Source organism: Tamandua tetradactyla, chromosome 16 (genome assembly GCF_023851605.1).
Source record: "Tamandua tetradactyla isolate mTamTet1 chromosome 16, mTamTet1.pri, whole genome shotgun sequence".
NCBI lineage: Eukaryota > Metazoa > Chordata > Mammalia > Pilosa > Myrmecophagidae > Tamandua > Tamandua tetradactyla.
The window spans coordinates 64923451-64937135 of record NC_135342.1 but is presented as its reverse complement, the minus strand read 5'-3'; the positions used below and the strand labels follow the sequence as shown (position 1 = coordinate 64937135).

At 38.6% G+C, this 13685-nt stretch overlaps 1 protein-coding gene across 2 annotated transcripts in view; it reads right to left on the bottom strand.

Annotated features, from left to right (window-relative positions):
- ZFHX3 (zinc finger homeobox 3) overlaps positions 1-13685 on the bottom strand; it is a 1060470-nt gene that overhangs the window by 658110 nt on the left and 388675 nt on the right. Inside the window, exon 1 of one of the 2 annotated variants that reach the window (XM_077132886.1) lies at positions 13419-13520. The exons of the other annotated variant lie outside the window; for it this stretch is intronic. The gene's annotated coding sequence lies outside the window, so the exon portion shown is untranslated. Of the gene's footprint in view, positions 1-13418; positions 13521-13685 lie in introns of those variants that run through there. 2 annotated transcript variants of the gene reach the window in all.

Sequence of the window (13685 nt, the reverse complement as noted above, 5' to 3'; positions counted from 1 at the left end):
TAATGGCTCCTGGTTTAGACAGTGCTGGTCTCAGGGATATGGGCAGCATCTGCCACACTCACTGGTGCAGACATTGAGATCCATCTCCTTTTAAATGACTTTATAGTAAGACCAGCAGACCGTATTTAGAAATGTTATTTACTTTTTCATGTGGCCAGGTCTTATTTCCCTGAATAAAGAAGCATACTTCTGGGATTCACTTTTGTTATCTTTCCATTAGTTCCTTTTTTATTGTTTTGTTCAATTAGCTTTTACCAAATGATTGATTCTGAGAAGTCACCTTAGCCACAGATTCCCAACCTTCTGTAAAGAAAATCACTGTTAATTTCCCATTCAGGGGGTCTGGAGGAGATCTGCCTGAGCAGCTGGGAGACCCTGCCCTAACTAAGACATATTTAACCAACCCAGAGGCAAGAATTTTAAAAGAGCTCCATAGTGGTAGGCACAGCAAACTTTCAATAACAAAGTTGAGGGTTTAACAGATTTTCCAATTAGAAAAAAAATACTTCCATCTATTTAACTAAATTGCACTTAAGCACTTTTTTCTTCCGTTCTGCCTTATTGTTTGCTTTCATTTCCAGTCTGAAGAGATATTTGAAAAGCATCGGATTGGCACTGGGTGACTAGTTTGCCATTAAAAGGTTAACATATCTTCTCAGCTAAACAGAGCTGTGGCCATTATGCCACAGAGCAAAAAGCCCTGTGAGAGATTTGTGGCACGTAGGAGGCAAGGCTGCAAAAGCAAGGAGATTTTGCAAAGTCTAGGAAAGTCTCAAAGGCACTAAATAGTGTTTGTTGTCTGCTAACGGGAACTGTTCATTTCCCAAGTCTCATTTAAATGAGTAGGTGGATATAAACATTTCTAAGCCCACCAACTTCTGAGGGTAAAAAGGGAGATCTGCTGAATTCCAGAAGATTCAAAATGACATGTCCTTCTTGACCTCAAGCCTAAATTTTTCCCAGTATTTCTTAATTGATGGTTATTTATGACTGGCTGCCACTAAATCAGAAGACAAAAACCTTCCAAAGGAAGAAAATAAACTTTCTGCATTATAGAATAGACCATTTCTTTCCTTCTTCATTTATCTAAGATTAAATATTGAAACATTTAATTTTCTAAGTCTTTATGAATTTTCCTTTTTATATCCCTTTCCCCCTATATTTCTTTAAAATCTTTTTTCTCTAAAGTCTTATTTGTCTTTCTTTCAAAAAAATTTTTATTCCATCTTAACTCATTTCCATTCTTCTCTACTTTGGGCCTATTATTCATTTGCATTCATAAATTGTCCTCCTTTCAGAATCATGTGCCTTTGCACTTTTACCTTGGTCATCTGGAATTTCTTTCTTTTCCATTTTTTAGCTTCTAAGTAAGATCTCCTTTCTTTGTCCCTGGTTCTTCCTGGTCACATGACACCTGTCTTGTCTTTCTGCTCTTACTTCAACCAGAGCTCTCTTCCCAGGGACTTCAGTGTTGGGAAGGCCCAGAAGGCAGCCTGGGCAGGTCTCTGTTTCCTGCATTCCCACCTGAATGGGGTGGAGAAGTGTTACCACTCCACCTAGGTCTACTTCTTTTACCAGGGGCTATTTCCCACTTAAGGAATGATTTTGAGTAATGAATTGCACTCAGTTAAGTGATATTGCTAAAACAACAACAATAATAAGACACACTAAATGAAGGCTATTTCATTTTCAAATCAAAAATCCCTAGGAAAAGAAGTAGGATGATTAGCATTGTAATTGGAGTAAAAAAAGCCCTAGGCTTCTCTCAAGAAACCCAAATTACAGTGTTTTAGGTACAAGGCAAATCATATATTTAAAGATAAAAGAAAGTATAGAAACTGCTGCCATTTGAGGTTGGTTTACACAGACTCACTGGAAACCTAATTTAACATCATGCCAGGTACTTTTTTACAAATTCTGGGGTGGCAGAGCAAGGTTTTCTCTTAGATAATGAACCCATTTTAGAATTTTGTTTCAGATCTCACTTTCTTAAAGTTTTTCTTAAAACAGAACACTACTGGGTCTTTCTACAATTGTTGAATTTTACATTAATTAATTCTAATCCTCCAAATTCTACTTTTTGAAATTTTCTATAAATTGTACCAAATTCTATAAATTAGAATTGGAATTATATAATACATTGTCTTCATCTAGGATGAAAACTGAAATTATAAAGCATAGCTGAGCAAACCTCTCTTTAGAGTTTTTCTAAATTCATCCAAAGATTGACCTAGGGCTTTCACTTAAAGAGATTTTTATTAAAAAGCCTATAAAATAATTGTCTTGTAAGTTTCAGTTCCTAAGTATTGGTCTTCCTCTTTCAAGGTTCAGAAGAGTGGTTGAGTTGCCTTTTGAAGTTCCCACCTTCTTTGTCTCTGGAACAATCTAAGGTCTCCACTCATTCTTTCTACAAAGACCTGGTGCCTAGTAAGTGTGCATAACAGACATGCAATAAATGTTTATTGAATGAATAAAATGAGTCATTTATGGAGCTAAATACAAATGTAATTAAGATCAATTTAATTGAACAAATATTCATTTAGCATCTACTATTCACACTTGAAAAAAGAAAGATAATTATGAAGACATATCTTCTGCCTTCAAATTGCCCATAAATCATATAGGGATAAGAGGAAACAGATAATTACAATAACAGAATGATATTACTAATATGTTGGCTCAAGCTAACGTCTCTGAAGAGAAGGGAGACGTAAACTGTCAATCAAGGTTAGAGGAGCCCAGGACAACTATCACAAAACACAGTATACAAAATAACTTTAGACCCCTAAGAATGTCATATTATCAGATACAGCACTTGAAAATGTCTCAGTGCAAAAAATAAAGGCAAAACCAAAACAAACAGAGAAAAAAGCCCCAAATAACTCACTGCTTTTCAAAGCAGTTAGGGAATCCTAGCCATTGATCACCAAGCATCTCATTTGTTTGTTGATGACCACTATATGTACTGCCACTTTCTGGTTGAAAAATCTCATCTATTAGACACAGATAAAACACAGAAAAAAAATCTACCTTAAACAGTCGTGGAGTTTACAATGGAGTTTGTCACCTAACCAAGCCTAATGAATGTGTACTGCTATTAACAATAACAGTAATAATAATTGTTATTATGGTTTATTCTTTCATAAGTCACCACTAGTCACTGTACCACTAACCCTGAATTTATCAGAAGAGAAAAGACCATCTCTCACTTATACAAACAAAGAGACCCCACGGGCAGGTTAAGAGAGGGGACACCTCTGTCTCACACTGAATCCTATGCTTGTTCTATCCTCCCCCAACTCTTACAGCACTCCCCTTGCTCTTGGTTGCTATCAGGGAAACCACTCTGAGAAAAGGCAGTGAAACTAGAAAAAGATGGAAATCTGTGAGAAGTGATAAAATTTAAATAATAGATCTCCCTATTACTTGGGACCCTCACTCAAAATGACAGGCTCTCACACTGGTACTTTTCACTTCTGTTCATCATGGTTCCTACAATTCCACCAATAAAAGCAATGGCTTCCAGCCCTGGGTTCTTAGATCCTGAGAGTCTACAAAAGTAGTATTTTCCCATAAGAAATATTTCACAAGTCTTGATAAAAACACAGCTTCTCATCTCTTTGGCTGACATAGCAAGTAAGCATGAAAGCTTTGCTTATCTAATAATGCACAGAAGCTCTGATTGTCAGTTATCTGTGTCTTCACTTAATGAACAAGGGAAAAAGGATTAATTGTTGAATAATTGAATCAATGAAGTTTGGTACACTAAATCAGAGCATGGATGCCCATGGATTTTAAGCATAACAAATACAAAATAAAAACATTTATTGTGAAAAGTTGGGAACTAATAAATCAGAAATTCATTTGTATTAAAAAGCATCTTCTTTAAAAAATACAAATGTAGCTGGGAAAGTTAAAGGCATAACCTAAAACAGGCATAATGCAATTTCCTTCAAAGGGTTATATAAAGATTAAATATGTTCTGGTCTTCCTATTCAACAAGTGCTTGTTCAGTTAGAAACCAATTTCAATAATTAGTGAGGATTTGATCTGACTAGATTTTCCTTAATCTAACTTGAAACCAGGTCTGCTGAGAGAATGAGAAGAGCTACTAGACATTTTATGCATCTTCTATCCTCAGTGCCAGGAGTTGGCACAGTTAAAGATTCACAAGGAAAGCTAATGAATTGGTGAAGTGCAGGAGGGTTATAGGTTGAATTGCATCCTCCAAAGAGATATGTTGAAATCCTAATCCTCAATTCCTCATAATATGATCTGATTTGGAAATAGGTCCATTACAGATGGAATTGGGCAATTTAAAATGCAGTCTTTTTTTGATAGGGTGGGTCCTTAATCCAATATGACTGGTGCTCTAAAAGGAAGTGGAGAAGAGACACAGCCAAGACCCTGAGGAGAACATCCCATGACAACTGAGGCAGAGATTGAAGTCCAGGGATCCTGGCAAACTACCAGAAGCTAGGAGGCGGCAAGGAAGATTCTCCCCTAACAGATTTTGGAACTTAAGCCTCCAGTATTGTGAGACAATAAATTTCTGTTGCTTTAAGCTGTTCCATTTGTGATACTTTGTTACTGCTCTAGAAAACTCAGACAGGGAGGTAGTTTGGGAGAGTACAATAATCAAATAAGCAGCTGGACCAGGTTGGGTTCCCGAGCAGGAGGGCTAGGAAACACTGGGGAGGGGGTGCACTGAAAACCACCTTCCCTTTTTGTGATGTTATGTACTAGATCCACTATGCTCAGGTAAGGGGGTCTAACTGTCCTTTTGTTTCTACTCCCCTTTCCTATACTATAGGTGTACATTGGAGTTCCTATGAAATGTTTTGGGATTTATTACAATTGTATATGTAAATACATATACACACATAGATATGTACACATATACTTACATGCGCCTGCACATATACCTAGACCTATTTGGAGAACCCTGACTAATACAAGAAGGAAAGGAAGACAACTAAAGAAAAAAAGGAGGTAAATGAAGTTTGTTCTCCTTGGTTTTGCCTTGCCTGTTGCATGTTCCTAACAAAGAAGATATTCGTTTTGAAGCCTTAACTTTCCAGGGTTCCTATTTAGAATGATGGAAATGTTCTGGTAATGGTTGGTGGTGATTATAACACAACACTGTGAACACAATTAACAACACTGAAGTATATATCTGAATATGATTAAAAGGGGAAATGTTAGATTGCATATGTGGTAACAGAATAATTAAAATCAAATAAGCAGCTGGACCAGGTTGGGTTCCAGAGCAGGAGGTCTAGGAAACACTGGGTAGAGGGTGCACTGAAAACCACCTTTCCTTTCAGTGATGTTGTACTACACAAACAGTGACCCCTAAGTTAAACCATGGCCTTCAGTTAATGGCACAATTATTTTTAAAATGTGCTACCATCAATTGTAACAAATGGTCCTCACCAAAGCAAGGTGGGAATCCTATATTTTATGAATGATTGTTCCATAAACACACAACTTCTATAATAAAGAAAAGACATTTTAAAAAAGAAGTCATTCCTATTGGGAAGAAACTCTACCCTTTAATAAAACAAACAAACATATAATATTTAGATGTAGTAATTAAACCTCTGTTTTTGAAAATACAGAGGCATGGATGGTTAAAAAAAAAGAAATCCAGCCAACTCATGGAGAGTAAGAAACAGGAAGAATAATTGATTTTGAGAACTTGGATAAAAAGAAAATGAAACTTTCAAAAGCTTCATTTCAGTTTGTAAATTCTCCAGGTAAATAATAGCTTTAACACTAGAGCTATATATTGGGACAAGGAGACCCTGACAGCTGTGCCCGGGTCAGGAAAGAGCCACAGTAAGTTGTTCACATTAACATCGAGTAAAGGGAAGTAGATGGCCAAGTTAGGATGGAAAGCTGACAGTGAAAACAGATTTGAACTGAATGATTTCTTGCCTGCCATCTAATTTGCTAGTCAAACAATTCAAGCTACCCTTATGGACACCGGCCATGTGCAAGGCACACAGGCAATTCTGACCATTTTTTATACATAATCACATTCTTTTTCTATCATTTGGCTTTTTCTCCTAGCAAGTGGCAAGCAGTCTCCTAGAATTACAGAAATGTCATGCTTGGAAGAGCCATAGAGATTAGCAAACCCAACCCCTTTGTTTAAGATTTTTAGACTCTGGTATTTCCAGAGAATAGAGGACTCTTACAAGTGGGGGGTGGATCAGGACTGGAAGGGAGGCCTTCTGACCTCCAGTCCATTGGCACACCCATGAGATGAAAGCAGGAAGACAGAAGGGTAAGAAGCGCCTTCATGTAGTTATGTGAATACCATTTCTCGAAGAGCCAAAGAACTGGCTTGATTCAGGCATCCTGGCCAATGAGTTGGATGAATGAATTACATCACTTATACTTATTTTTTTTCTTTCCTTTAGTGCCTACCATATATAAGCGCCACACATGGCATGGCAAGGAATTCAAAGGTAAAGACGACCTGGCTCTTGCCTTTCATGAGCTCTCCCCTTACAAGGGCAAACACTCTGTTGCAAAGAGTGTTAAGATCCACATGTGTGTGGTATATAGTATGAAGGGTTATATTCTATTATTAGGCCTCCCTTTGCACTTGTGTCATAAGATCTTTTAGTTTTCCATGTTTATATACAGTCTTCTCCAGACGGGCAGAAGACAGAAAGGATATTTTTCCTATTTTCATTGAAGAGTAGTGTGCATGAGCAGAGCCTTATATTAGTTAGATAGAAACTCTCCTCTTTCCTCTTCCCCACTGCTAACCACCCTTCATTTCTAGTCATGCCAGGAGAAGGATGGTTCCCAAGTTCAGGTGAGGGGTGGCTGACAGAAGCACTCATAGCCTACAGACCCAGGGAAAAGAATCTTCCCTGTACATAGAAGGTGATACTCAATAACGACAAACATACAGGCACCAAACAAGGAGCCAGGGAGATGGACGAAATCAAAAGCCATGTTTGTGATTTTTTTTAATAGACATATAGCAATGTTTTATAAACATTTAACTCTCTCCACACTCTAGAAGATTCCTGCTTGTAATTTCTTTTCTTTCACATTTTAACACATCTATTTAGTGATAACAATTGAATATCTATAAATAAGAGAAACCCAGGACAAATCAAAGAGATGCCTTTGGATTTATAAAGTGCCATACACAAAATCCAGTAATCATAACTTGAATATGTTGGCTGAATTTTACTTAGTGGGGAAAACCTCCCTGTTAATTATTTTGCAAACCCAACTGTGGTTGGTAAAACAATACAAAAGACTTTCACACAGGAAACGAGCTCTTAAGATTCACTTACATTTAAGAAGAGAAAACAGGAGAAAGAAGGGGTTTGTGAACTCTGAGTGGATATACCGTGCTTAATTTCAGGTTCAGATAATCATACGAGGGTACAATTTAGCTGGACATCAGTGTAGCCCAAGATACCACTAAGTCTAAATATGCCCCCATAAAAGGTGAAAGGATGGAAGTCCCTGTTCTTGCCTATTCCCCTCAGGACCAACAGCCAATATCTCCCTGACCTCCTGGAAAACCCAGAAAGGGTTCAGACTTAATCACTTGTACACAATACACCCTGTGCAGCCTTTTAATATTTCCAGTAATTTTTCCCTTATGAGTTTTGAGCTAACATAATTCTCAAGGTATTTCCCGTTTAAGCCTTACATCAGCAGAGGCAAAACGGTGCACTCAGAGACAAAGCAGGGTACAGCCAGTCACACGATTTACCCCAAGCTTCTGGCTCTTGGTGGCCTTAATGACAAAGCTTTTAACTTTGTACAATCCCTGCCTCTCAAACAAAGACGTGATCAAAAGAAGGTGGGGATGGGGGCAGGGAGGGGAAAGAACATAAAGATGGAGACATACGGGAGGCCAGTGTGGTCCCTGTCCAGCACACAATCCATTCCCGGCCAGGAAAATGATTGCCGCACAATGGCCGGCATGGCCAGCCCAGGGCAGCTGTGAGATATAAATTGTCAGCAATGACCATAAGCACTCAGAGAAACAATTTAATTCCTCACTTCCGCCATCATGGGCTGATATATTCTTTCAAGGTCATTACCCAAGGCTAGAAGGGTCGCTTGATTAACGAGTGACAGGCCCAATGAGGGCCAGTGTGCTCGAGCAAGGCCTTATATTAATTAGACAGAAGCTCGGGAAAATAAATGTTACAGAGAAAGGAGGGAGCCAAGTCTTTGGCATAAGCTGTGACCTCACCACTCCCCACCCCATCCACCCCACAAAAGATAACATCCTGACCTTGATCCTTAATGTTATACTTTAGCTTTGTTTTAAAACCTATAAAATACAAAACATAAACCATGCTTCGTTTCATATTCAAAATGACCCAGGCCCTGGCCTCCAATATCGACAATGCCTTTGTCTTACCCTTTCTCACTTAGTTATTCTAATTTATTGGTTAATTCTGAGTGGAGATGATGAGAACTGCTTGCTATGAACTTCACATATCAGAAGCTGCTTAAACTATGTTGATCTGAACCAAGGGAAACAGGAGAAAGATGACACTTCAGTGTTTTAAGCCCAATGAGTAATAATCTAGCAATTGCTCTTTAATAAAATGTCATTATCTTGCTTAAGGAGTTAAGGGGATTTGGCAATAGCAGTGCACTTTCAGGGCAGATGATCATTCGAAGCAAAAGGGGCTTAAACCTAACTTCTGTACTTTGTCTAGTATATTGTATCTCTTTGATTATATCTATCCTGAAATCCTTGCTTTAAGAGACATGAAGGAATAAATTCCTAGGGGATTTTAGTCAATTCAAAGCATTCATTTCTAGCATGAGAGACAACTAGTTTCCCATGAGGTTTTGTTTTCACCAACTATCAAGGATCTTTCCTTCTCCCACCCACAGGCTCACTATTTCCATCACTGATCCTACTGAGAAAGGAATCTTGCCATCTCAGGGGCCCAGCCTAAGGTACTCACTGTGGATATAGACCACGACTATACATTTGTTTGAATTTCTCAGAAATGCATCATCATGTATTAAAGGGAACTCAGGCAGTGAGGTAGGAGGCTTAGGTGCCACTTAGTATGTGAAGGGTTATTGGTAGAACTTTGTTAGTGAGAAGGCACATTACCTTTATATTCTATCTAAATGGAGAAAAGAGATTTTGCTTTTGAGACAGGTTGCTTCTATGATCTCCTATTTGGCACCACCTTCTGACCCAATATTGTATGTACAGACACAGGCAAGAGCCAGCTCATAAAGGGCCCTTCTGGGAGCCTTAAGGATGCTCTCTGGTTAGCAGGTTCTGAGATAACACTCAAGGATCCCTGCCTCCTTATCTAATCGTCTCCCCTTGAATGTAGGCTGGACCCAGTGACTTGCTTCTATTGAACAGAATAAAGCAAATGCAATGGACATCAATTCCAAAGTTAGGTTACAGAGAGATTCTGATTTTTGACTTGCTTGCCCTCTCTCACACCCTCTTGGAGAAGCTAGCGGTCATGTTGTGAGTTGTCCACTGGAGAGGCCAATAGCTGCATGAGTAAGTTTAGAAACAGATCTTCCTCAGTCAAGTTTTTCAGAGAAACTGAGATAATAAATGTTTGTTGTTTTAAGATACCAAACATGGGGATAATTTGTTATTCAGCAATAGAGAATTAATACGCCAATTGAGTCCACTGATCTTACTATGTACTGTATGATGTTATGCAGAACAATTCAACTGCCCTATGTTTTAGTTTTCTTTTCTCTAAAATGGGAGCATCTTTCTGGAAAGGCTGTAAATATGAATTAAGTACTAGGATTTGATTCAGCAAGTGGGAAAGGAGATTCTATGCATTAATAGTATGGATATTCAATGAACATGACCTTATCAGATTTATCCATTTTTGTGGAAGATGCAGCATAATTATCAAGCATTATTATTATACTATATTTTACATCTTTCGGTTATCTGTCTTTTTTTGTATGTTGTACGGTGGGGTTACATTTTATTCTTTTTTCATGTGAGTATCCCATTATTCCAGCACCAGCTGTTGAGTTTGTTTGTTTATTTTTGTTGGTTTCTTTGTTTTTGTTTTTTTTTTGGGAAATGCATGGGCTAGGAATCAAGCCCAGGTCTCCCACATGGCAGGCACGAATTCTATCACTAAACTACCCTCTTACCCCCGCAATTATCTTTCATTAATAAGGTATATCAATAGAGATGCTAGCCAACAAATTTCCAAAGGTTACTTATTCACTTATTCACCCATCCGTTTCTCCAACCATCCATTCTTCTATCCATCCTTTTAACAAATATTTATCAAGAATGCAAAAGCAGTGTAAGAGATATAAAAATGTTTTCAATATGGTTTATATCTTCAAGGAGCTTACAATTTCCAGCAAATAAGATAATACATGGACACTGATAACTGGAGAATTCACCTCTGACTGGGAGTGGCTTGAAGAAAGGATCAACTGACATACTAGCACTAAGGAACATTCTGTGAGTTCTTGTTTCTCAGGTATCAATGATGTGTTGGTCATTGCCTCATTCAGTCCCTCTTTGACCAACACCACACATTTGTAGTGTGGTATCAGAATAGAGTTATGGTCTGCAGCCAGAGAGCCAAGGGAATCCTGGGAGTCCTACCCAGGATCTCGGCTTCATTACAGAGACTACATTATAATGATACATTACTAAACGACAAGTTCCTGGATATAGGACAGGCATCTGGCTGTCCAGCCTTCTGAATTGAGAACAGCATGTAATGAATCCCTAGATCCTTAACATGTTTAACAATTAATAAGCTAGGGTTTCCTTAAGGACAGCAAAGAATAAAATATGAGCATGCCAAGTAGGAGGTCACATAGCATAAATGCATTATATGAAAACAACACACACAATGAGGTTGGAGGGCGAGCAGTTTTTTCTCTGCTTTGAAAATAGAGTAAGGTATATTGGGGGGCCTATATTATCTGGACAGTGGTCGATTCTGTATTACATTTTGATACTTAGACCCCCTTTATATGTGGCTGATAATTTTACACATTGGATAAGGGAAAGCTGCCTTGGTCAAAGGATTTGCTATTAATTTCAGGTAAGTCCATAAGACACAAGCACACACACACACATATGCACACATATACACACATATGGGAAAGAAGAAACCAGAGAGTTTGATGCCAGGGAACAGGATTAATAAAAAATATTCTGGTCCTTTGAAAGAAGCCAATTCAGCAGGTTTCTCTTGTGTGATGTGTTCAACCAGCCTCCTACTGAGTGAAACTTAGCATGGTGCCCACCCAGGCATGGAGGGCAAGCTTTGCTGGCAGCCCCCCAGCTGCAGTGCTCTCAGAGGCAGCAAAGGCCCACCTGGCTCCTGCCTTCTCTGAGCCTGCTGAGGTCAGCTGACCAGCTTGATGAACTTGACCTCTGGTCAGTGCCCAGGATCCAGGAGACAAATGGGAAAACACCTATTAGAATCTACAGAAAAAAAAAATTCAGAAGGGAATATCTCTGAGGAACTCAGTGGCACTGAACATTATTCCTTCGCCTAGATAGTGATTCAATGGAAAACAATGTTTACACTTTAAATTTCTGATTTCAAATGCTGGAAATAATTGTGTCATTTGCTATCGTCAACTGCTATATTCTGATTGAGGCATCTGTTTCTTAAGGGTTTAATTAGGCAAACTTAGGTTATGTGATGATGTGCAGCAACTGAGCCATAAGAAACATCTTAGAAAATAACTCTCCCCCTATCCAAGATTCATCTCTACAAGAGGATTTTCAGGGGAGGGACAACCCCATCATAGCTGGCAGTTGAAAACTTCCAGAGATTGGTTCCCATGGCTGAAAACCAATTTATCTTATCCTAGGAGTTAGGACAGACTTTTAAGTTTTCTAATCCAGAGCTTCTCAAACTGTAACGTGAACATAAAGTTGCCAAAGTGATGCTCGATATTACTTGTCTGTGGAGCACTCTTTGGGTACCAAGGTTCTAAACTATGATTTTAACATTGACCACATTCCTGTGTTTTTTGAAATCTTCATTAATTAAGATCACCATGATAACTGAAGTGAAGGCTTTTGCATCTTCTGCTCTTGCCGCACTTTTCAAACTGCACAATTGTCTATTCCCTTATCTATATTATCTCTAAATTATGATCTTCATGAGCCAGGCCTGCATTTTATTTGCCTTTATAATCTCAGTGTCTGGCACAGGAAATATTTGACAACTGGTCGTGGATTTTAGCTGAATTCTCTGCATTGGTTAAGGCCAAACATCCAGCCGCCCTATGGGATAGTTCTGTACGGGAGAAACATGCCAACAGGATGAAAACCTAAATGCTGTTTTAATGCTGCTGATTAACAGGAGAGATGACACAGGGATTTTATTTATTTATGGCCAAATATACCAAATCGTTTCTTTCCCCCTATTTTCCAGTTTTTTTCTCCAAACTGTCATTATTTATTGGGAAACTTGTGAATTGCATGGCTTTTGAAAGACTTGAGATATTTTGCCTTTCCAAACGGCCATCTTAATTCCAGCTCTAATTGCTTTCAGGTTTAGGCCCGGCACAGCCCTGGCCGTCCTCTCTCCCCTGGCACAATTTAGCATATCCTGGCTGTCCAATATGTCTAGACCAGTCTTTTCCTACCTTCCAGGACAACATGTCCTATTATTTAAACAATTCTGAAATCTTTCAACAATAACTTTTCCTTTAAGAAACACTAGTCCAGAACTTATTCACTGACTTTCTTATCTGAGCATTTTTACATAGGATTCATTTTGTCTTTTTAATTAAGGGTTTTACATTTGATGGATCTGAACTGTGGATTCACTATATCCTATAGGACAGAATACTGTTATTTTAATACCATTTAGTAGGAATCATTATTAGCAGAGGAAACTACAGTCATTCATTAGTTAACTCTAAAAGCATATCTCATAGCTTACAGGATGGGCTCTGGAGCCAGACTGCCTAAATTTGAATCCTGGATCAGCTACTTGTTAGTGGTGCAAATTTAGGCAAGTAAGAACCTGTCTGTGCCTAAGTTTCCTCATTGTAATGGGAATAATAATTCCCCCCGCATCACGATCATGAACCGCAAGTGGACCTTTCATGCTACTGAGCAATCGTATTCTATTTACGTAGTCCATTTGCCATCTCACTCTCCAAAATGACTATATTATCCTCTTTCACCTCAGTCAATGCCTTCTTCCTCACCATTACTTTTAGGTGAGGACTTTGCTTTGTTTCTTCAAGAAAAGTGAAGCAATCAGAAGTGAATTTCCAGAGATTTGACTACCATCCCCATTCACCAAACAGCATCTGCATTTTCAAATTCTCCCTTCTTATTACCATAAATAAACTATCCCTGCAGTTATGTACAGCCAATACCTTCACTTCATACTTGTTCCCACCCCTCCTACCTGCTGAATGCCCTCTCTCCAGTTATTCTTCTGTTTTCTCCTGCACCCTCCATTTCTCTCTCCACTCCGGATCATTACCATTAGCATACAAACATTCTGCTATTCCTCTCATCTTAAAAAATTATAAAATAAAACCTTCCTTTATCTGCACTTCCTCCATCATCTACTTCCCCATTTCTTTACTTCCTGTGTTTGCAAACTTCTCAAAAGAGTTGTCTATTCTCACTGTCTCCAGTTCTTCCATTCCCATTTTCACCTAAAAACACA